The sequence below is a fragment of the Notamacropus eugenii genome, chromosome 4, assembly GCF_028372415.1.
Source record: "Notamacropus eugenii isolate mMacEug1 chromosome 4, mMacEug1.pri_v2, whole genome shotgun sequence".
Classification (NCBI taxonomy): Eukaryota; Metazoa; Chordata; class Mammalia; order Diprotodontia; family Macropodidae; genus Notamacropus; species Notamacropus eugenii.
In genome coordinates, this window is record NC_092875.1 from 288,630,736 (window position 1) to 288,653,497 (window position 22,762).

Below are 22,762 nucleotides of genomic sequence, written 5' to 3' on the forward strand. Positions count from 1 at the left end.
TCTTCAGCAAGCCATGTCACCTGTTTGTCTTGGTTTCCTTATAAGGAAACTACATATATCTGTTACCCTGGAGGCTTATGAGTCAACACTTTTGGGGTTTTTGAGTTAACTGTCATGTATTCATTGCATGTGTGTATAAAACAGGTAGCACTAGCACACAGGAGGCAGAGTCACTACGAGGATCGAATGACAGAACAATTGTGAAGTGATTAATACAGTGCTTGGCATATGCCAAGCATGACACAAATGTTGATGACTATTATTATTTTTCATTTAATGTAATTATTCCATACTAGATTACTTTATGCTGGGTTTTAGATATGATTAGTACAGAATAGCAAATTGATAGATGGTACATTTCTATGTTAAAGGTTTGGAAGCGAATTCAAACAAATTTATATGATTTAAATAGTAAAGGTTTAGTGTTAGGCTTTAAAAATCCATAATTTTCTTTTTCTGAGCTACTGGGGGTCCAGGTGCTTAGCAGGACCTGCTGAGTCTCCAAACCACCATGTTACCTTTCCCCTTGCTTCCTGCATTCTGGGCCCCTCCAGAGATGCAGTCAGCTATTTCAGTTGGCTTTTCAGGCCCAGCATGGAGAGGCAGCCAAAGTCCAGGCTAGAGAGGCCTCCAGAGGCTAGACAGGCCAGGAAAGCCTATCTATCAGTGACCCTGAGATGGACCCTACAAAGAGAGAAGGATAGACAATGTTGGGGCCTAGAGCTCATTTCCTCTGAGAACTTCTGTAACCCAACAGCCCTGGAGACTTTGGAATCCTTTCTAAACAACAAGTATTCAGAGAGCTACCCTGGCAAGAGATCCTTTGGTGGATCAGAAGTTGTTGATGAGATTAAGCTATTATGTGGGGTGCTTAGAGGTCTTTGACCTTGACTCTGACAGATGGGGAGTCAACATCCAGCCATATTCAGGGTCTCTAACCAGCTTGACTGTCCTATATGACTGCCCTGCAGCCACAGAACAGGATCACAGGACTGGATGTGCCTGATGGAGGCCACCTTACTCATGGTTCCCAAGGAACCATGTGATCCCAAGTGGATCTCAGCCATGTCCATCTTTGAATCTATGCCATATAAACTGAATCCTTCAACTGGCCTCATTGATTACAACCAGCTGGCCCTCACTTCCAAGTTGTTCCATTCATGTCTTATCATTGTGGGCACCAGTACCTATGCCCATTTCATTAATTATGCCTGCATGAAGGAGGTGTGGGATGAGGTTAAAGCCCATCTGATGGCTGACATAGTCAGCAGTGGTTCGGTGGCTGCCAAAGTCAGTCCTTCACCTTTTGATCACACAGATATCATCATAGCCACCACCCACAAGATCTTGCACGGGGCAAGCTCAGGACTCATTTTTTTATCACAAAGGGGTGCAGTCTGTGGACCCCAAAACTGGGTGAGAGATCCCCCATACATTTGAGGACCAAATCAACTTTGCAGTGTTCCCCTCCCTGCAGGGTGGGCCCCATAACCATTCCATCACAGCCTCCACTGTAGCCCTCAAGCAGGTCAATACCCCAGTGTTCAGAGAGTATTCCTAGCAGATCCTTTGGAATGCCTGGGCCATGGCTGATGTACTTCCCTGGAGGCTACTCCTTAGTGCCTGGTGGCACTGATAATCACTTAGTTCTCATTTACCTTCAGCCCAAAGGACTGACTGGAGCTGGAGTTGATTGAATTCTGGAACTACTGTCTATCACTGCCAACAAGAACACCTGTCCAGGGGCCGGAGAACCATCACCCCAAGGGGACTCAGACTTGGGGCCCTAGCCTTAACATCTTGACACTTTTGAGAAGATGGCTTTTGTCAAGTGGTGATCTTTATTGATGAGGGTGTTCACTTTGGGATATATGTGAAGAATAAGACAGGGAAGCTCCAAGATTTCAAATCCTTTCTCCTGAATGATCCTGAAACAAGAGAGAACCTGACCAATCTCAGGCAATGAAGGAAAGACTTTTGTCTGGACTTTTCCCATGCCTGCCTTTGAGGAACTCTAAGGGGCCATGCTGCCTCACTGCTTCTGAGAACTGGATGATACCTATCCCTTCCTGCTAAGCAAATTTGGGGAAAGAAGGAGGAAGAAGAGAACCATTGGTCCCAAAAGGGGACTTTCTTCCCAGCCCACTAAATTTGTATCTAAGTTTTCAAAAACTCTTTGGAAGTTTAGGTAAGGTAGGTATAATGTATTTTCTTATATCCCTCTTTTTCCTAACACATTAACTGAATATACCTTATTCTCTGGTTCCTTCTGCTTTTATATAGAGTTGGAAGGAGGCAGATGAGCTGTTTGAATAGAGGAAGAGGCTCAAAGATAGACCTGACTTTTTTAAAAAATCTAATAAAAATGCTGCAACTGTAAAAAAAAAAAGTCCATATTTTTGTTTCTGTTACTGTTAGACTTCTAATTGTCCTTTACTGTGAATTTTGGGAAATAATTGTATTAGAAATGCTTTTACTTTTTACTTTTTAGAAATGTTTTTTGCTTTTTGAATTTGATATCCAGGAGTTTCACTTGTATCATTAAGAAAGTGACTTTTCTTTAATCTGAATGCTGTTAGATTATGAATTGAGCTATTGAAAACTGTGGTGACAATGTTAGAAGACTGTGAAGTGTTAATATTTTGCTTTAAAAAATGGATAAAGTTTGATACTTTAGTTGGGCAGGGTTATAAAATCCTATCATCATGTTGTAAATTTCTAAACTTCTGAAGTTTAAGAAACGAGGACCAATCTCAGACAAAGTGGATGACCTTCTAGTTTGCTATAGTAAAGAGTGAGTTTAACTAGGATTATTTGGCTTCCACTTATGAAAATTATGAAATTGTACCTGTTGATAAATGGTAGATATTAAAGGTGCATTTTTGGACCAACTTAATGACAATAGACCTTATATTCAAAACTTTCAATTGTGTCTTAGGAGTTAATGAACAATGCATATATCTGTTACTCTGGAGACTTACAAGAGTCAACACTTTCTGGGTTTTTGAGTTAACTATCATATATTCATTGTATGTGTGTGTAAAACAGGTTAACACTAGCACAAGGAGGGCTGCTAGCACTGATTCACTCGATCTGGTCAGACAGGAAAGACAGGAAGTCAGCTTTGGAGGGATTAATAACCTTATTTTATTCTAGCCTAGTCTTCTCACAAGAGGGCTGCTGAGAAGGAGAGCACCAACTCCTGTAGCATTCCCTAATCACCCTTCTCACAGGGGCCAGTGAGAAGGGGGGACAACTATCCCTACTTCTCAAGAGGCTTAATTGAGACAGGCACAGATCATGTAGTCCCCTAAATCCCCTCAAGCCTCAAAGGGACTAACTGAGGCAAACACAGATTTCCCCCAAGCCTTGATGAGGATCAATCAAGACACACACAGCATTCCAGATTGTGCATTCAACCCTAAAGGTTCCCCACTCACTGTTTACCTATTTCATGGGGCAACAGAGAAAGAAGGCATATTGCTAGCAATAGCCTCACAAGTTTACATACACCATTATCTCCCTGCACAGTCACAGTGGATATTTACAATTTAAGCACAAATGTTTCTATTATTTATCATTATATAATGCTGTGCAAGTGTGGTAGAGACAGATGTTTACAAGTTATGAGCCCGGGAAATAGAGATTGTTATGGCCATGGATCTTGGGAAACTAAACTCTAAGAAACAATAACAAAAATCCACCTTACATACACTAAAATCCACTTTCCTCCCAATGTGTAAATCCAGAATGTGATTATTCTTCATTTATAAATAAAGGGTAAATAAGATATCCTTACATGTGCTCTTTGTTAACTGTTGTTGCGAGGTGAAAAACCTGAGCTGAGATTAGTGAAATTTTGCTATTTGAGCAAACTCTTTGGGAATTTTTTTGGTGATAATTTCCATTTAGATAATATTGTAAATCTTTATTTCAGTTATGATTGTCTGAATTGTCATTAAGCCAATAGCCTACAATTCCAAGACAATGCCATGTGTTGCCCAAAGGGAGTGCTATAACGGAACTGTGGCACTTGTATATCTGTGTCTAGGAAAGTTGAGGAGATGATCTTTTGTGGCAAAACTAGGTGCCTCTTCACTCAGTTTCTCAATTGTGCTATTTCCCTCCTGACCAGGAAATTTTCCCATCCTCTTGTCCTTTGTAGTACCTGCTAGTCTGCACATAACCATCTGAGCTTCCATCCCATCTCCTTGCCTGTATTTTCATTTCCCTATGGTGCAGCAATAAAGGAAAAACTGAAAGACTCGAGCCCACCTCCTTTCAGAAATGTGCACCTGCCAGTATTATCTTTCTCTTATTATGAAATTCATCTATAAAAATAGGGTGATTTGAATTTGAGAACTGGTGGTTCTCAAGATATTGTTACTTTGAAATGCTTAATGAACTCCTTTTCATTTTCTCTACCTATGTTTACTTCATTATTTAAGGCATGGTCTGAACAAAGATGTTCTTTTAATACCATCTTCTTGTTATCTGCACATTTGATAAGCTTGCCATCAATATTTATAAAATATTGAACAGAGTACATTTACCTCAATCCATTAAGCATCTTGTCTAGTGTCTAGTCATTGAATTCATTCTGAATCTGCCTTGTTTATACTTTTATCCTGCTCACTTCTCTCTATCATTGTTTATAAGAATATCATGAAATGCTTTTTAATGACCTTGTTGAAATCCAGTATATAATTATCACAGAATTCTCCTGACTGGCAAATCAACAACCCTGAAAAATAGGAAGTAAACAATATTATTTTAGCATGACTTTTTTTAATGCACCTATGTGGGTTCTTTGCAATTACTGCTTCCCTTTCTAACCGATCATAAATGACACCCTCTAATAATAACGTCAAGAATTTTTCAGGAAGAGAGGAGAGGAGGAAGGGAGAGAAAATCTAAGACTTAAGGAAATGATTGTAGAAAACTGAAAACAAATAAATTAATAATAAAAAGAATTTTGCCTAAAGTCAGATCAAGATTATCTTTTCTTATTTGAAAACCAGAAATAATTTTGCTTTTCTCAAATCATATGGGACTTTTATCACTCTACAATTTAGTAGAGATCATGAACAGCTGTGTAACAGACATAAATAATTTAGTCCAGCATATGTAGGTGTGGTTCTTCTGGCACTAGTCACTTAACTTAGGAAAATTAGCCAGGTAATTCCATACCATCGCTTCACCCATTGCTGGTCTTGGTGCTAATTTATCCATTTATGGACTAGTATTTTTAAAACCAACACCTGTTTGATCCAGAATGAAGCAAGTCTACACAGTTAGAAAGCAATATAATAATATGATAAAGTCATTGGTAAATTGAAAATGTTTTGAAAATTCCATTTTAAATAACATTTCTGTGCAGTAGGATCATTAGTTTAATTTTTAATATATATTTTATATTACCCTAATTACATGTAAAAACGTAACATTTAACATTTTAAAAAAAGTTTTAAATTCCAAATTCTATCTCCCTCCCCTCTGTCTTCCCTGAGATGGTAAGCAATTAGAAAAAATGTAAAATATTTCCATATACATCTATCAGACTGGCCACTACAACAGAAAAGGAAAATTATGGATGTTGGGAGGGATGTGGGAAGGCTAAGAAACTAATGCACTGTTGGTAGAGTTGTGAAACCATTCTGCAGAGCAATATGGAACTACATCCAAAGGGCTATAAAACTGTGCATAGCCTTTGATCCAGCAATACCACTACTAGGAGTATAAGCCAAAGACTTCAAAAAAAGGGAGAGGGGACTATTTGTACAAAAATATTTCTAGCATCTCTTTTCGTGGTGGCTAAGAATTGGAAATTGAAACGATGCCCATCAGTTGGGGAATGGCTAAACAAGCTGCGGTATATGATTGTAATGGAATATTATTTTGCCATAAAAAATGACAAACAGGATGATTTCAGAAAAAAAATGAAAAGACTTACGTGAACTGATACAAAATGAATTGAATAGAACCAAGAGAATATTATACACAAGTAACATTGTACACAGTAACAGCAAATATTATTTAATGAGGAACTGTGAATAACAACTATTCTCAGTAATGCAATGATCCAAGACAACCCCAAATTTAGATTTAGAGATGGGAGAGACTCTAAAGATTTCCTCTCTAAGGAGGCTCCATGTTGTAATGCAGAGATGTTCAACTGATCAAGGCCAAACTAGATTAAAACGTAATTGGGAAATATTTAACAAAATAATTAAAAATACAATAGAATATAGACAATGTTAATTTGTGGTTTTATTAGTCAATATGTATCCTTCAGGTATGCTTATGTATGATTTAGGGACCCCCATTTTCATTTGAGTTTGATACAACTGGTGTAGGGTACGGAGGTTTGGATTTGGTAAGAAAGAAACGAGTTAAATCCTGTCTCAGATACTTGATATCTTTGTAACACTGGAGAAGTTACTTAAATATTCTAAGCCTTAGTTTCACTAATCTGAAAAATGGGGATAATAGCAAGTACCTCAAAGGTTTGTGTTGAGAGTTTAATGAGAGAATATATAAAGTACTTTACAAACCTGAAAAGGCAATTGATTCTCAAAGTGATAAAGTGAATTAAATTATTAAAGGTATTAAATAGTAGAGCCAAAATTTGAAACTAGGTCTCCTATTTCCAAATTCAATACTCTTTCTACTACATGATTTTTCCCCTTGTTTAATAATTAAATAAGTAAACTGTAAAGCCATAACCACAAAAATTGTTATGAAGGTAAATGGCATGAAGTTCATCTTGATGTCAACTTTGTATGGAATATTCAGTTGAGTGGAAGCAGGGGAAAGACTTCAGAACATTGACTAATAAAAGGAAGCTAGAAATCCCCGCTTCCTGAAAGGTTGCTGCTATGGAGGCCACTGAAGGGAATGGATATTAGGAGCAGGTGGAGTTAGAACAGGACCAAACTGAAAGGAATTTATTGTGGTATACCCTAAAAGGAACAAACATACTTTCTGATTGCTTCTTATATTAACTTTTCTTGCTATCTAGATGCTAAATTACAGTTGTTTTTATATTGTTGAAGGTATACAAATACCATCAATATTTTGATTCTTTGAACAAAGCCCTATTTGCCACACCCTAATTATGTCTCTGAAATATTGAGATGAATTTTCTGACTTTCCTTTGAATTAGTGGTATTTTAGCTCTTGATATCACACTGTTTCCTCTTGGACCTTCCTTAACATGTCTTTCAAATTAAGCCAGCAAAAAGATATGTCAGAAGTTCTATCCCCTGTCCAGTGGTTTCAGGCAACTTGCTTTGAAATGGTCTTGGACAAGGATATTTCTTATTCTAGTCATGTTTCCAAAGTCCTCTAGAAGATTTTATTGAAGGCAAAGAGTCTTTTTAAAATTATGCACTCTTAGGAACTACTCACTGAATGATTTTTATGAATAGGTTGTAGTAAAGAGGGAATGTGGAACTGTCAAAGAGCATCCCTATTATTAGCAATTATATTTTGAATTGGACTCTCATTCTAAATGGGTATTACACTTAGCATTGATTTTTGCTGAAGTTATTGATGTCTCCTAATGTTAAGGGGAGACTCCTAGATTTGATAGGATTTCTGAAGACAGACTAAAGAAATGGTCTAAGCAGAAAACAAATAAAAACAAAAACCCTCCAAAGAGCCAAAGTCAAATATAATTTTTTAAAATCAGTTATTTGAGATGTAGAGAAATATTAGTGAGGAAATTCCTTCTATCAATGCATATTAGAACCTAGGGGGCAGCTAGGTGGTGCAGTGGATAGAGCACCAGTGTTCAAATCTCACCTCAAACACTTGACACTCACTAGCTATGAGACCTTGGGCAAGTCACTTAACCCCAAGTGCCTCCTTCTGGGTCATCTCCAGTCATCCTGATGAATATCTGGTCACTGGATCCAGATGGCTCTGGAGGAGAAGTGAGGCTGGTGACCTGCACAGACCTCACTCACTCAAAACAAAGTCAAGTGCAAGTCATGTCATTATTTCTCTGATGGCATGGTCTTCTTTGGCAATGAAGGATGAACACACACACACACACACACACACACACACACACACATATATTAGAACTTGCTCTCCAGCTTAGAGACTTAGATATACTTAGCACACTGTAAGGTCGACTGACTTGCTCATGATCATGCAGGTAGTATATATCAGAGGTGGTACTTGAGCATTGGTTTTCCTGCTCCTTCAGCCAGCTCTCTGACCACTGTATCATAACCTTCCTTCTTATTTATAATGTGGAGGTAATTGATGCAATATCTATTTAGCTTTGGGTAGAAAATTTGTAGATATAAATTTTATTTAATTCAGATTTTTAAAGCTAAATTCTTATAAACTTTTAAAAAAATGTTATCTACATGCTTTCAGAGTAAAGTGTTCCACTGATTTTCTTACTTTTTTTTTTCTTTTGATGTCCCCAAGTATTTAGAAAAAAACTTCCTTTATTCATGTTTTGGTTTCCCTCATAAAGTTGGCACATGACAGCAGATCTCTGTCTATGGGCAGCACTTCCTGGGATGCATGTTTTCTTTTATCAACAACACAGAGGAAAGAGCCAGTACAGATTTGTGTTAGAGTAATTTACTAAATTGGCTGGCAATATTCTGATTGACAAGTAAGTCAAAATCCAAATAAAAAAAAAATCAGACAGCTAAGGAATAGCCAGAATATGTTCTTGATGTAGGAAATAATATTTAAATGTGGTTATCAGGAATAAGTTGAGCTAAACATGGTGGTGTGAACATGCTAGAAATGGCACTGGATTTGTTGTCAGAGAACGTCTGTTTAAATCTTGGCTCTGCCATTTGCTACTTGCATGTCCCTGGGTAAATCACTTAACCTTTCTAGATCTCATTTTCTTTATCCACAAAAGAAAAAGGAGAGGCTAAGAGGGTCTGTAACAGCACTCTCAGCTCTAATTCTATGATCCTATGAGGAACAGTGACTCATTTCACATATATTGAGGTGTCACAGGGTTACTTCATCCTGTAAACTCAGTTTCTGCTTCCATTAGTGGGTTCCATAGGAACTTCTTTTGTTTCTACCTGTTACGATTTGGTCTCTCTACTTCTAATACCAGCTTTTTTTCGGAGAAAAGACAAAGACTGTTTCCACCTGAATTATCTTTCACCCTGCTCTGAAACATAGCAGGTCATTTTTCTTTTAGACATTTCACAGGCTTTTAATTTTTGAAACTACAGGGAAATAGACAAAAGATTACAGTAACAGATTTTCATTACACCTAACTCATTGTCTGATGACCTGAGACAATTCTACCGAAGACATAATTCTAATGGACAATAATAATTTATTTAAACTCATTTCTCTATGATTACATACTTCTGCCTTGTCATCATCTCACCATCCTGGTGATTCTGATTCCCCACTGCCATTATCCATCCCTCATTGACTACTCTCTCATTCCATTCTTCCTTCAATCCAAACCCACCAATGTCCCACTCTAAAGCTATCCCACCCTTGAACTGTGCTCTCTGGAATTCCTGCACCATAGGTAACAAACTAGATTTATTCTTAAAAGAAGAAAAGTAAAAAATCAGCTGTTTTCTTTTCCTAACTTGTTCCCTCTTCCTTCTTACTCTCATTGAACCTTAGTTCCTTCTTAAAGACACAGCTTCCCTTGTTACACTTTTCTAGCAATGATTGCATTTCCCCTCATATCATCCCATGCATTGGTCATAGTGGGGAAGTTGGAATACCCCTTGCTCCCCATAACCACTTCTAGGCTCCCTTTCTACCACCATCCCTCAGTAATCTTTGCTTCTCTGAGGTTCATTCGATCCCTACATTTTACCCAATCAGATTCTGGTAGTCACACCTCATCTTTCTTGACCAGTCCGCAGCCTTTGACATTGTTGATCACTATCTTTGATTTGATAATCTCTTCTTTCCATATTTCTGGGATACAACTCATTCTATACTATACTATCCTTGTTCTCTTCCCATCCAGCTGACACATCCTTCTCAGTCTCCTTCATAGGATCTTCATCCAAGTTTTACCTATTAGCAATGTGCTTTTCCCAGGGCTCTGTCCTGAGCCTTCTTCCCTTCTCCCATTGTATAGTTCACTTAGTAATCTCATCACCCATAGATTCAATATTATCACTATGCTGGTGATTCTCAAATCTGCTTATCCAATCCTAACCTCTAGTTTCTCATTACAAATTACCTAATGGACACCTCAAACTGGATGTCCCACAGACATTTCAAACTCAACATGTCCAAAGCCAACCTCATCACCCTTTCCTCAGAAACTTCCTCCATCTTCTTAGTCACTTAGACTCACAGCCTAGATATCATCTTTGATCACCATTGATATGATTCCTCAAAACCTCATACCTGGACTATCAAATAGCCCACTGGTTAGTCTCCCTGTCTCAGTTCTCTATATTCCAGTCATTCTTTCAATCAGCTGTTAAATCGATCTCCCTAAAATATAAGTTTGACCGTGTCATCCATGCTCTTTTCAACAAATTCCAGTGACTCCCCATCAGCTACAGAATCAAATATAAAATCTCCTGATTGGTGTCCTTATATATCTTGACCTCCTCATATCCTTCAAGTCTTCTTATACCTTGCTCATCCCCATATACTCTTCAGTCCAGTGACACTAATTCCCTTGCTGTTCTTTACACACTCCATCCTCATCTTCAGCTCCAAGCACTTTACCAGCTGTCCCCCAATGCCTCTCTCTCCCTCCTCATCTCTGCCTGCTAACTTTTCTGGCTTTTTTAAAGCCTTATCTAATGTCTCACCTTCTGAAAGAATCTTTTCTCACTCTTATCTTATTGCCTTACCTCTGAAGGTAACTATCTTCAGGTTATCCTGTTCATACATTAATTATTTGTTGGCTATCTTTCACATTAGACCATGAGCTCCTTGATAGCTGTTTTTGCCCTTTTTTTGCGTCCTTAATACTTAGCACAGTGCCTGGCACATAATAGGTGTGGAATATGTGCTTATTGACTGACTGACTGAACAAAAAAGAAATTCACATCCTCCCCTCCTGAAATATCAGTTAACTATAGTGATAAAAATATACTTGCCAGGACACAGGTCTCATTTTGCTCCTTTTGTATTTGACAAAATGCAATTCTTTCTCAATCTTATTGAATGTAGGTGTTCTCACTTCTCCCAAACTGTGGTATGTAAAGAATGGAGAATGTGGGCACATCAGAGCAGGAGGATACTTTGAGAAAAATTTGTCTTGGCTTTGTACAAATCCCTTTTTCATTTGTAGAAACAATGAAACATAATCCATTAGGTTCAGTCCAGTTGTCTGGTTTCCTCTTTGACAGATGTATAAATTCCTTATTTTAGTAGATGATTTTTCTCCCCTACAAATATGAACAAAATACACTTCTTTGGAACTAGATTCAAATGGTCTGTATCTTACAGACTGTATGCGTTCTGTCTCTGTTTCTCTGCATTGGTTATTCCTCATGCCAGGGATGCACTCCCTCCTCACCTCTTTCTGCAAAAGGAAGCTCAATGCACTGCATCTATAAGAGTGCTTCCTGATACCCTCAAGTGCTAGTGATCAACTACTTTGTGTTTAACTTCATTTATTTTAACTTATTATGTATTTATATATTTATGCATGTGTTTGTATGTATATACACACACATATTGTCGTCCTGAATAGAATGCAACTTCATTGAAAGCAGGGATTGTATTAACTTTTGGGTTTATATCCATAGCATCTTACACACTGTCTGGAATGTATTAAATGCTTGTATGGGAAAAAAAGAGAACATTTATGTACATAAATATACACATGCCTGTAATACATGTATGTGTGCATATGTTATATAAGTATGTATTATATGTATGTATAGCAGGCAGTAAAAATAGATCATGAGGTAGATCTAGAATTAAAATTAAACAAAAGAAGGAGAATGAATTTGAATACCTTAAGATTTCAAAACTTCTTCAAAATTCTCCTAAAATGACCCATCTTTTTAATATTAATATTTTTCCATTGTTATTGTATAGCTCTTAAATATGAAATACATAGATTGTGAAGAATTGAAAATGAATTTCATATTAGCCTATGGAAAGTTGTCTGGTAGCTGTGATCAGACTGTACTATAAAACAAATGAGGAACTTCAAAGAGCAGCAGTAAAGAATCATATCTCAGAAATGCATAAATGAAAAAGAGGATAGGCTGGTCATATAAGGATGATGGATGGCAAGTGGAGAGTCTGAGTGCTCCACTAGAGCACTCACAATATATTAGGAGAATATAAGGCACTCTAGCCCTTAGTATGGACTCCCTATAGTAAATAAACTTATGGGAGAACCTGAAGGTAGGCAAGCATGATTTTCTTAAAATATATATCGATGACATTTCAAAACTGATAAGATCAGAGATCCAGTTTAATATTTGAATATGAGTTTCTTTTGCTCTGCTTTTAGCAATGAGAGATCCATAAAATTTTCATATCCTAGATTGTCCTCATCATTATGTCTTCATGAATCCAGTCTGGATTTATAATTGCTTTCCTGAACTCATCATCCATTTCCTCCTTCTGATTGAGTAATTAGCATATCCCTACAAGGCTACTGCTTTTCTTTCTTCTTTCTTTGATTCTCTCTCAAATTCCCTCCAATGAGGGCTGGAAAAGGGGTGTGAGATCCCCACAAAGACCAGGGTACCAGGGGCAGGTCATCTGGAAAAGAATTCACGAACTCAAGCATTGTTGAAGTCAAGGTAAAGATTTATTACACTTTTCAGCAGGGAAGAGTTCTTAGGGAACCTGCAACCTTAAAGGGGTACAGGGAAAGTTTATATAGGATATTCTATAATATCACTTATGCCAAATATGCTAACTAGGTGTTTTGGGGAAAGATTAGGGAGTGGTTAAGGAGTGGTCAGTTCTTAAAGGAACATGCACTTTTGATATCTACTGTGCAGGTATTTTACCCAAAATTCATCAGGAAATAACACAAGAAGGGGGCTACCTGGAGGTGTGGTTTTAGGCCTGAAATGTCACTAAGTCAACCAACGGTCAGGGCTGACCAGGAAAAACCAGGCTTCTCTCGTCAATGTCTTATTAGACAAGATTAACGTAAGGGAGTGTAGTATGTCCAAGTCTAGAATACATGTGATTGGTCGGTGAGTAGTAAATGTCATTATGACCCAGTACACAGTCAGTTCAGTACACAGCAGGTTCAGACTAATAAGTTCTAATAAGCTGGCTACTTATAGCAGGAAAGGAGATAACGCTTATTCCTAGGGCAGGTTGTGTTCTTGGACTGGGGAGAAACTGCCTGAGATAGTATTTTGAGAGTAAGGAGAAATGTGATTTTTAAAGAGAAATGCAATTTTAGAATTGGGGCCCAAGTACCCAAGAGCCCCATCACCTCCATCATGCTCACATTTTGGTTCATTGATTTCCTTATGATTAAACTTTTTTAAAAAACACTGCTATTTTACAACTGCTTTTTATTTGTTGCTTTTGAATAAAATAACTATATTTTAGTTATGAGTCTCATCCCACTAAGTTTCAGTGTTAGATGCCAATGATATCTCTAGTTCATCTTATTGAATATTCATACTACGCACATTTGTGATTAGATATGGGAAACCACAGGCCTTGTGACTACCAGTATTTTTGAAAATGGTTTCATCAGGATAACAATATTCACTGATTTTCTTCCTTTGTCAGACCTATCACTTTCTTCTGTATTCAACTTGTCAGATTAACATAGACATTTTTTTCTGTCTCCCTCAATATTCACCTTAAGTCTGTCTTTAAAAGATTTAGAAGTTTCCAGGCTAAAATATTTTTGCCAGCTCTCATTAAATACGTTCCAACATTGGCAAAGAATCCATTATTCCTATATATTAGTCTATGCTCCAGAAAGCCAAACACTGTTTTCAGATACAATCTTCTTAACACGTTCATTTACCAAATCCCCATTTTTCTTGAATCAGAAAAATTGATGAAAATGCCACCCGTATCCCAGTGGTCATGAGTATCATGATTAAGATTTTATTACCTCTAGAAATTGCTTCTAGTTTCATTTTATTGAGACTACACAGTCTTCTTGTAAAGCACTGGAAATGCATAATGATAATCACTATGATCAGATTTGTTGTATTGTCAGACACTTTTGTGCACATCTTCAAATTATTCCCTATACACCCATCAAATTATATGATAGATTGAAAAGCAAGTCTGCATTCTATCTCCTCTTTTCTCCTGTGCTGACCATGATGTCTTGAGAATGCCATAAGCATTTGATGAATTTTTGTTATTATTAAAATATTGAATGTATAAATAGTGCATTAATGATCTCTTTCAAAAATAATATCAATAAAACTAGGCAAAATATGAAGAACAATGCTGCATTGGATGGTTTTCATTTAGCAGAATCATTGGTGTTCATTAGAGAAAATGGCCTGGGTCCAGGGAAGTTTTCTGCATTAGCAAGGCTCCAAATAGGACCACTCAAAGTTCTGGGCTCTTTTCCAAAACTTTGCCATGTTGCATATTCAGTCAGTCACGCACAGAACGTCTGCTTACTCTTGGATCCCTGTTATGAACACATTTTGCAATATGTTCTGATTCTTGCTCCAAATCCAACATGTCTGAAGATTGTTAGAAGAGGAAAGTATTTTCAGTTCAGGTAAGAAATACCTGAAGACTAAGGAAGGAGAAGCATTAGTTCAGTCGAACAAAACCAAATGAAAGGATCTGCATAACTGTGATGGCTTCAAAGAACCAAAACCAAACGAATATCTGAAAGACACACAGTAGTTGTTTGTTAACAAAAGGCCCATTGTATCCACTTGTACACTTCTGCCATACAGCATAACGAGCAGTGAAACAGTAATATTATGAACTAAGGTTCTAAAACACAGTTGAGACTGAAAGTTTTCGAAAATGTAATTTAATTATCATTTTATTGTTTGTAAATTGAGAAAGAAAAATCTGTGTAAGCCAAGATAATTATTTTTATCTCAATTTCAAACATAATTTTTTTGTTATTAAACCACTACAAAGTCCTAAATCTTGTCTAATGATGATTATAGTGATCCTCAAACTACACAGGAAAACCTGTTGATTGTGCCCTGTTTGATGGCTTTTGTGAAGTAGAATTTATTAAGAACAGTTAAGTTACAAAGTATGAAAATTTTATTGGAGATGTGTAGCCATTTAAATTGTGAAGTTGACCAATATAAAATTCGGTGTAGTGTCCTTGGTGTTACTTGTATGTATACTTGAGTTCGCAACTTTGATTGATGATGAAGGAAAATGAAGTTCACCTTTTCTTATGCTAATTGAATTGGCATAACCTTTTCCTACTTTAAAGCAGTTGCTATTGCCTATTTTTTAGGGGAGATTATACTCTCCGTAGGTCATTATTGATATATCTGGGATTTTTTTTTAGGACTTTTAGGAAGCTCAGTTGATTTGAAAGGGAATGTTACAGATCTAAAGGAAAGGAAACTCCTCTCTTGATAATTTTTCAAACATCATTAGAGCTGATTCAACTTGAGCTATGGTCCAATCCATCTCTCCAAGGTGATAAAGCTTATAACCCATCTTTCCCTGACCATTCAGTACAATTTTCATCTATGTCCTCCTTTCCCATAAATTTACTGCAGGGAGTCCACCTGTACTGGAGGCCATCCTTGGATTCTTTTATCGTTAAATGGATGCCAGTGAAGCAGAAGGGTTGCCTATCAGTTATTCCTTGCCCTAGCTACAAGAATGTACCAACTACCCTGCCTCCCCTCAGTCAAACTTTTTCCTTATGATAGTCTATGCAACATGGCTCCTTGGAGGTTACTTATTTATAATATGTGGCAACTTGTTCAAGCTGTTGTTCCCCTTTCTATTGCCTTTTGGATGATGCTTAACTTCATTTCCTCCAGAATTCAACCTAACGAGCTAATGAGCTAACGAAGTATAACACAACCACGTTCATGGTTTGTCTTTCTAGGGAGTTAATGCCATCTAGGTTAGGATGACAACTCTCCTTTTCCCCTGACATTATTGTATAGAGTTTCTATCAACAGCTGTCTTCTTTACTTACTTCTTTCCCTCCCACTCTTCTCTAAATCTCTTTTGCCTGCCTTAAGACAATCAACCAGAATTTGTCAAATGTCTATTATGTGCCAGGAATTGTGATCGGTGGTATAATAATAACAATAATAATAAATATTCGTATAGAACTTTAACACTTTACATATATTATGTAAATAAATTTTATCCTGCCAACTTCTCTGTGAGGTAGGTACTTTTGTTATTTCCATTTTATAGGTGAGAAACCTAAGGATTACTGAGGTTACATGACTTACCCAGGGCCATACGGCTAATAAATAAAATAGGATTTAAACTCAAATCTTCTTAAATCCTCCATGCCCCCAAGAATGCATTCAGGTATTAGGATGAAATCATCCCTGCCTTCAGGATTATAAAATTTAGAGCCAGACTGGACCTTAGCAGTCCATTCAATTCAACTTCCTCATTTTACAGATGAAGAAACTGAGGCATTGAGTGGTTATGTGATTTAAATGTCCAGGGTCACATAGTAAATATCTGAGGTAGAGTTTTAACCCATGTTTTTTAGACTCCAGTCCTACCAGTACACGATGCTGTTTCTCCAATGTGAAGAGATAATATTCATTTGTGAGAGACAATGTATACATATACATATATGCAAAATGTAGACAAAGTGAACATATGCTAATTTACTAGAGTGACTACTCACCATCACCTGGGGCAGGAGGATCAGGAAAGGTCTAATGTGATAGGTTGTATTTTCTTTGTGCTTTGAAGGGATTTTAAAATGCTGAGGGGTGAGGAGTGCATTCCAGGCATGGGAAATGTGTAAGGATCATTGAACTATAGACAAATAAGTTAAGGGAGGTCTGTGCATTCTTACACGGGATTAGACGTTTTGAACCCTAACGTCTGTTTGTATAACCAAAGTTCTATCGTTTTTATATACTTAATTATCTAAATTGACAAGGGCCATATAGATTTGGGACTCAGATATAACTATCTACTCTCATTTTTCCCCTTCATCTATTCAATTCTCAGATTTTTATAATCTAACTTCCAACTTCATCACTACTCTCTCCAACTTGCTAAAGATCCCTTCACTACCAACTCTGCTGGCCTTTTCTCAGTCTTAATCCTTCTTGACTTCCACGTAGCTTTGGCCACTGTTGATCACCCTCTCCCCTTGGATACTCTCTACTCTCGATTCTCTGGATTCCATTACACTGCTCTATCCTGAGTGTTCTTCTACATGACTGACTGGTCCATCCTCGTCTCCTTTGGTGCACTGTCATCTACATCCTACCCCCCAACTATGGTTACTTCCTAAGGCTCTGTCATTAACCCTGTTATGTTTTCTCTCAGTACTCTCTTGGTGATCAGTTCCCATGACTTTCATTGTAATCTCTACATAGACTAGGACTCCTAAGTCTATTTCCAGTCCTAAAGTCTTTCTTTTAAAAGTTTTGGTTCTTAATCACCAAGTATGTGTCAGAAACCCTGAAACAGATAGCATTTAAACATCTCAAAATCAGTTTACCCAAAACAGAATTCATTTTCTTTACCTTCAAACTAGCCTCTCTGAACTTTTGCACTTTTGTTGAGGATAATACCATCCTTCCAATTGTTTACTTTCATAGCCCAGTCATCCTCAAATTTCCAATCCTCTTCACCCCAAGTATCTAAAATTGCCAGGCTTCACCAATTTAACCTCCATACAATTTCTCACATTAGTCTCCTACTCACTCACATGGCTACAACCATAATTTAGACTCTTCTGGCCTCTCACCTAGATATTAAGATAACTTCCCAAATGGGCCACCTGCCTTGTCTCTTCTCTCTCCAAACATACAGTTGCCAAAATGCTTTTTTTAAAGCACAGGTCTAACCATGTCATTCCCCTGCTCCATAAATTCTGGCAGCCCCTTCCCCCCATTGCTTCTAGGAGAAAATATAACTAGCCTGTTATTTAAAGCCATTCACAGCCTGGTTCTAATCTACCTTTCCAGCCATGTTATATATCATTCTCAATCATGTACTCTACAGTCTTGTCAAAATCTCTTTCTTTCTGTTTTTCATATCACCTTTCCTTGTCTTTAGCCCTTTGCATAGATAGTTACCCATGACTGGAATCTTCAGGTCGTTTTTATTCAGAAATCAGTTCAAGGTCTACCTAGCAAACCCCTCCCCACAATATTTCCTTGTATATATATATGAATGTATACATATAAATATACACACACATATACAATACACACTCACTTGTATGTACATATACATATATGTATATATGTATATATACAATGACACACACCTTTTTTCCACCAGTAGAACATAAATTTCTTGAGGAATGTTTCATTCCCAGAACACAACATGTATGAGTTGCTTAGTAAATGCTTGTTGATAGCTAAGATATAGATATGTGTCTGAATATGTTCTGGGTCATTAAATTCCACCAAGGAATGAAATCTATTCTATTCTGTGAATTCATCACCCTTTTAAATCACATTCAAAAAGATGGAATGCAAGCTACCTTCTGCCTAACCCATACCTGAGTATACAGCAGAAAATAGTATTTTAGCAACTGCATCTAAAATTCTAGCTCTTAACTGCAGAAGGAAAATCCCTGCCCCAAACAATATTTATAGCATGGTCCAACTCTTGTATTTGAAGGAGAAAAAGCTGGGTTGTCCCTCTTCCCCATGTAAAATCTTTTAATTGAAATACAAACAAAAGAAACCATATCCTTTTCATCATGATGGATTTGGGTTTTGAGCTAGGCAAATGGGTAATGAAGTACAATGTTAGGTATCAATACTGACTGGACAAAAGTGACATAGGAGAGAGACGTACTTTCTAATAGAAACTGCCTAATGAATGTAATAATTATCGAACAGAAGAGATTCCAATGAACCTTGAAAACCTAAATAATTTAAGAGCTTTTAGTGCTTCCTTTCAGAATGTTTTCTCAAATCTCTCATCATCTATTTCTCCTTTTTCCTCTCTGCTTTCTCTGGCATCATCTTCTGGCTCTGAGCCATCTGAGAAAGTGAGAAGTTTTCTTTTATTAAGCAATCTCATCTAACAGAACTTAACATTTTAGGAACTCATGAGCTAAGTCACAAATTTCCTAGAATAAGCTCCCCTTTAACATGCAACAGAATCCAGTGGCTTCTGATTCTGCTGCTCCTGTTGCTAGAGTGCCAGGTTCCTTGCTCCATACATTTCCATACTGCGTATTGGTTTGAATAAACAAAGCTGAGATTTGCAACTAACAGTTTCTAATGGAAGCCCAGGTATCAGGTAAGAAAAAGATAATACAGTATGCTATGACAAAAACATTTTCACTGCGGGTACAATCCAGTTAGTCACTCATTGTTGATGATTGATAGGTAGTGACATCCATGAGGATATTGGAGAGTTTCATCAATTAGAAGAAAGAGATCCTTCAGCTTTACCTTTATGCACTGTTTCTAGGTAATAAATTAATAAATGTACACTGAATGTCTCCTATGTACCCGATGCTAGGTTGAGTGCTGGTGACATGAAGACAAAAACTGAAATAGTCCCCGAACCTGTGGAACTTGGGTTACTTTTGGGGAGATATACAAATTATGTAACTGTAATTAATTATGTACCTAACGTGGACAAAATAAATACGAGATCACTTTTGGGAAAGGGCACCGGCGGTTTGGATGATCAAGAAAGATTTCGTGTAGAAAGTGATGCCTAAGCTAACTCTTGAAGCAAACTAAGAATTCTAAGATATGGAGGTGAAGTCAAAGACCACCCCAGGTATGTAATCATCCAGCGCAAAGACGCAGAAACAGAAGATGTAGGGTTGCATGGGAGGAATAATATTTAAGCATACTGTAATAACCTCAGAGATACTCAAATGAAGATATTGGGAAAGAAGTGAGAATATTAAAGTGAGGAGGAGATAAAAATAATTTTTGTCTAAATTATCTTTAGTTAAAATTAAAAGTGTCAAAGATGGTTACATAGTTAGCTAATTGTGAAAACTTGAGGTATTAATAACTTGACAAGGATGGAAATACATCCAACAAATTATAGGTACCTGAAACCCTATTCTGTTGTCAACCTCAGTATTGTATTTTGTGATTTATTTTCAGCATGACCGCATATTGTCAACGTTTTAAATATTATTAATATTTTGGACACTGATATTAATATTTCATCAGAAATTGTGTTATTGCTGTGGAGTTTTTAAAAGGTTTGCTAAGCCTCTCAGGGAGGTTCATATGCTGTAGAAGTGCCACATTGTCATTTTTAAGATTTTGAGCTAGAAGGGACCATGAGCTCTTTCCATGCCTGGAATGCACTCCTTCCTTTTAGCATCTTCAAATCCCTTCAAAGCACAGAGAAAGTACAACTTATTACATCAGGTCTTGCCTGATCTTCCTTCTCCCCCAGCTGATGGTGAGTACTCACTCCAGTAAATTAAGGAAGGTAGTCTGGAGTCAGCTTATAGAGGGTCTTAGAAAACTGGCTAAGGAGTTTATATTTTATCCCATACATTATAGGGAAGTCACTGAAGGTTTTTTAAAATTTCTGTTTTGCTTTTTTTTTTTTTATTTTTAACATCATAGTATTATGGTTCAAGTTGTTCCTCTTTGTATAATGCAAAAGTATCAGATTTTAAATCTCACTTTTTATTTCTGGAGGGGGGAGGCAAGGCAATTGGGGTTAAGTGACTCACCCAAAGTCACATAGCTAGTAAGTGTCAAGTGTCTGAGTCCAGATTTGAACTCAGGTCCTCCTGCCCCTAGGGCCAGTGCTTTATTCACTCCACCCCCTAGCTGCCCCTGAAATCTGACTTACTGACATGAATTTGAATCTTCTCACTTACTACCTGTATGACACTGGCCAGATCACTTGGCCTCTCTGTGAAAGAAGAGGGTTTAGCTAAATGACCTCTAAGGTCCTTCAAGGTAGGACTTGCCTAGGTTAGTCCATCAATCAATATTTATTGGGCATCTGCTATGTGCCAGGTTCTGTGCTAAACAGTGGGGAAGATAAAGAAACGTAAAACAAACCAAAACATGAACAAACAAAATAATCTTTGATCTCAGGACGCTCATAGTCTGAGGAGATAACATGTAAAGAACTATGTATAAATATTCTATATACAGGATAAATTGGAAATAATCAACACAGGGAAGGCACTATAAATTAAGGGGGAATCAGAAAATGTTTCCTGTAGGGGATGAGATTTTAGCTGGGCCTCCAAAGAAGCCATAGAAGCCAGGATAGGGAGCTGAGGAAGGGGAGGGTTCCAGGAATGGGGGACAGCCAAAGAAAATGCCCAGTCACAAACCAAGATGTCCCAATTCCAAGGTTGGAGCTCTTTTCACTATACCTGGTCTCTTTACAAATGTGTCTCCTTAACCAATGTGCTCATTTTAATTATGGGAATTAGTCTGAGGTCGCTTGCTTATTTTTCTTAGCATAAGATCTTACTAACAGCGCTAGTTGTGCTCCAATTTAGTTTATATCCATAGGGTTCTGTACTTTGGCACAATTACCCCAATTTTCTCAATTTTTTTTCAATTTTTCAACCTCCGTAGCCAAGAGAAGTGTTTTTCTTGCTACCCTATTTTCTTCAGGGCTTGTGAAATTACCCTAGCTTATTCCCTGAGGTTGTCAACCAGTCTCATTGTCTAGATAAATATAGACATGATACTTGGTGTATTCTCTTTAATTGGGTAAGTTTCTTTTGCACAAATGACTTGGCTGGCAGTACGTCCAGTTTCCTCATTATGAGTTTCCTTCATCTTATCATAGCAAATGATTAAAGAGCTCAGGATGGTCCTTGAGTAATACTTTATATAGGAGTTTTTCCTGACTCAAAGAATTAGAATAGGAAGAAAGAATAGTATTGTACTTAAGTTCAGAAGACAGGATTTTTAATCTTGGCTCTGCCACTTATTAAGCCAATCATGTGACATCTCTAGGCTTCCATTTCTTCATCTATAAACTGAGTATGTACTAACTACCTCCCAGGCTTTGAAAGGAAAGCCCAGTGTGGGGCACAATAGAAATATGAGCTGTCTTTATTATTATAATAATACCTTTTGGGGGCCAACGTGGGTACAAAATAGTATTTCTAGTGTGTGTGCTCCAACCAAGATCTAATTTTCATGATTAGTTTTGTTTATATTAACTCTCCTTCTAAATTATTGAACGACTTCAAAATATAGAAGGAATCGTCATGTTGCCCATTCCAGTGTTATAGTTTTAATTAATGATAATGTTAGCTAACATTTGTATAATGCTTCCTATGTGCCAGGCACTGTGTTAAGTGCTTGGCAAATATGAACTCATTTAATCCTCACAACAACCTAGGGAAGCAGGTGCTATTTTTATCCCCATTTTACAGATTTGGAAACTGAAATGGAGGTTAAGTGCATTGCTTAGTGTCACACTAAAAAAAATTAAAATGTCACATAGAAGAATTAAAATGAATGGGAGAAATCATATAACAACCCAAAACTTAGCACAAAAGAAAATGATCTGCTGCAATCTGCGATTGAATTCCATAGTTCTTTCTCTGGATGTGGAAGGCATTTTGCCTTAAAAGACCACTGGAAATTTTTTAAGTCCTTTCATTGCAATGGAGTTCTAAAATCTACCCAAAAATATCCTCACACACAATTAAGAAACGTCTGAGGCCATATTGGAA

General features: G+C 37.2%; 1 pseudogene; it reads left to right on the forward strand.

The window, feature by feature from the left end:
* The first annotated feature begins 511 nt into the window (after window positions 1-511).
* Window positions 512-1,966, forward strand: LOC140498423 (serine hydroxymethyltransferase, mitochondrial pseudogene; annotated as a pseudogene).
* Window positions 1,967-22,762: the final 20,796 nt, after the last annotated feature.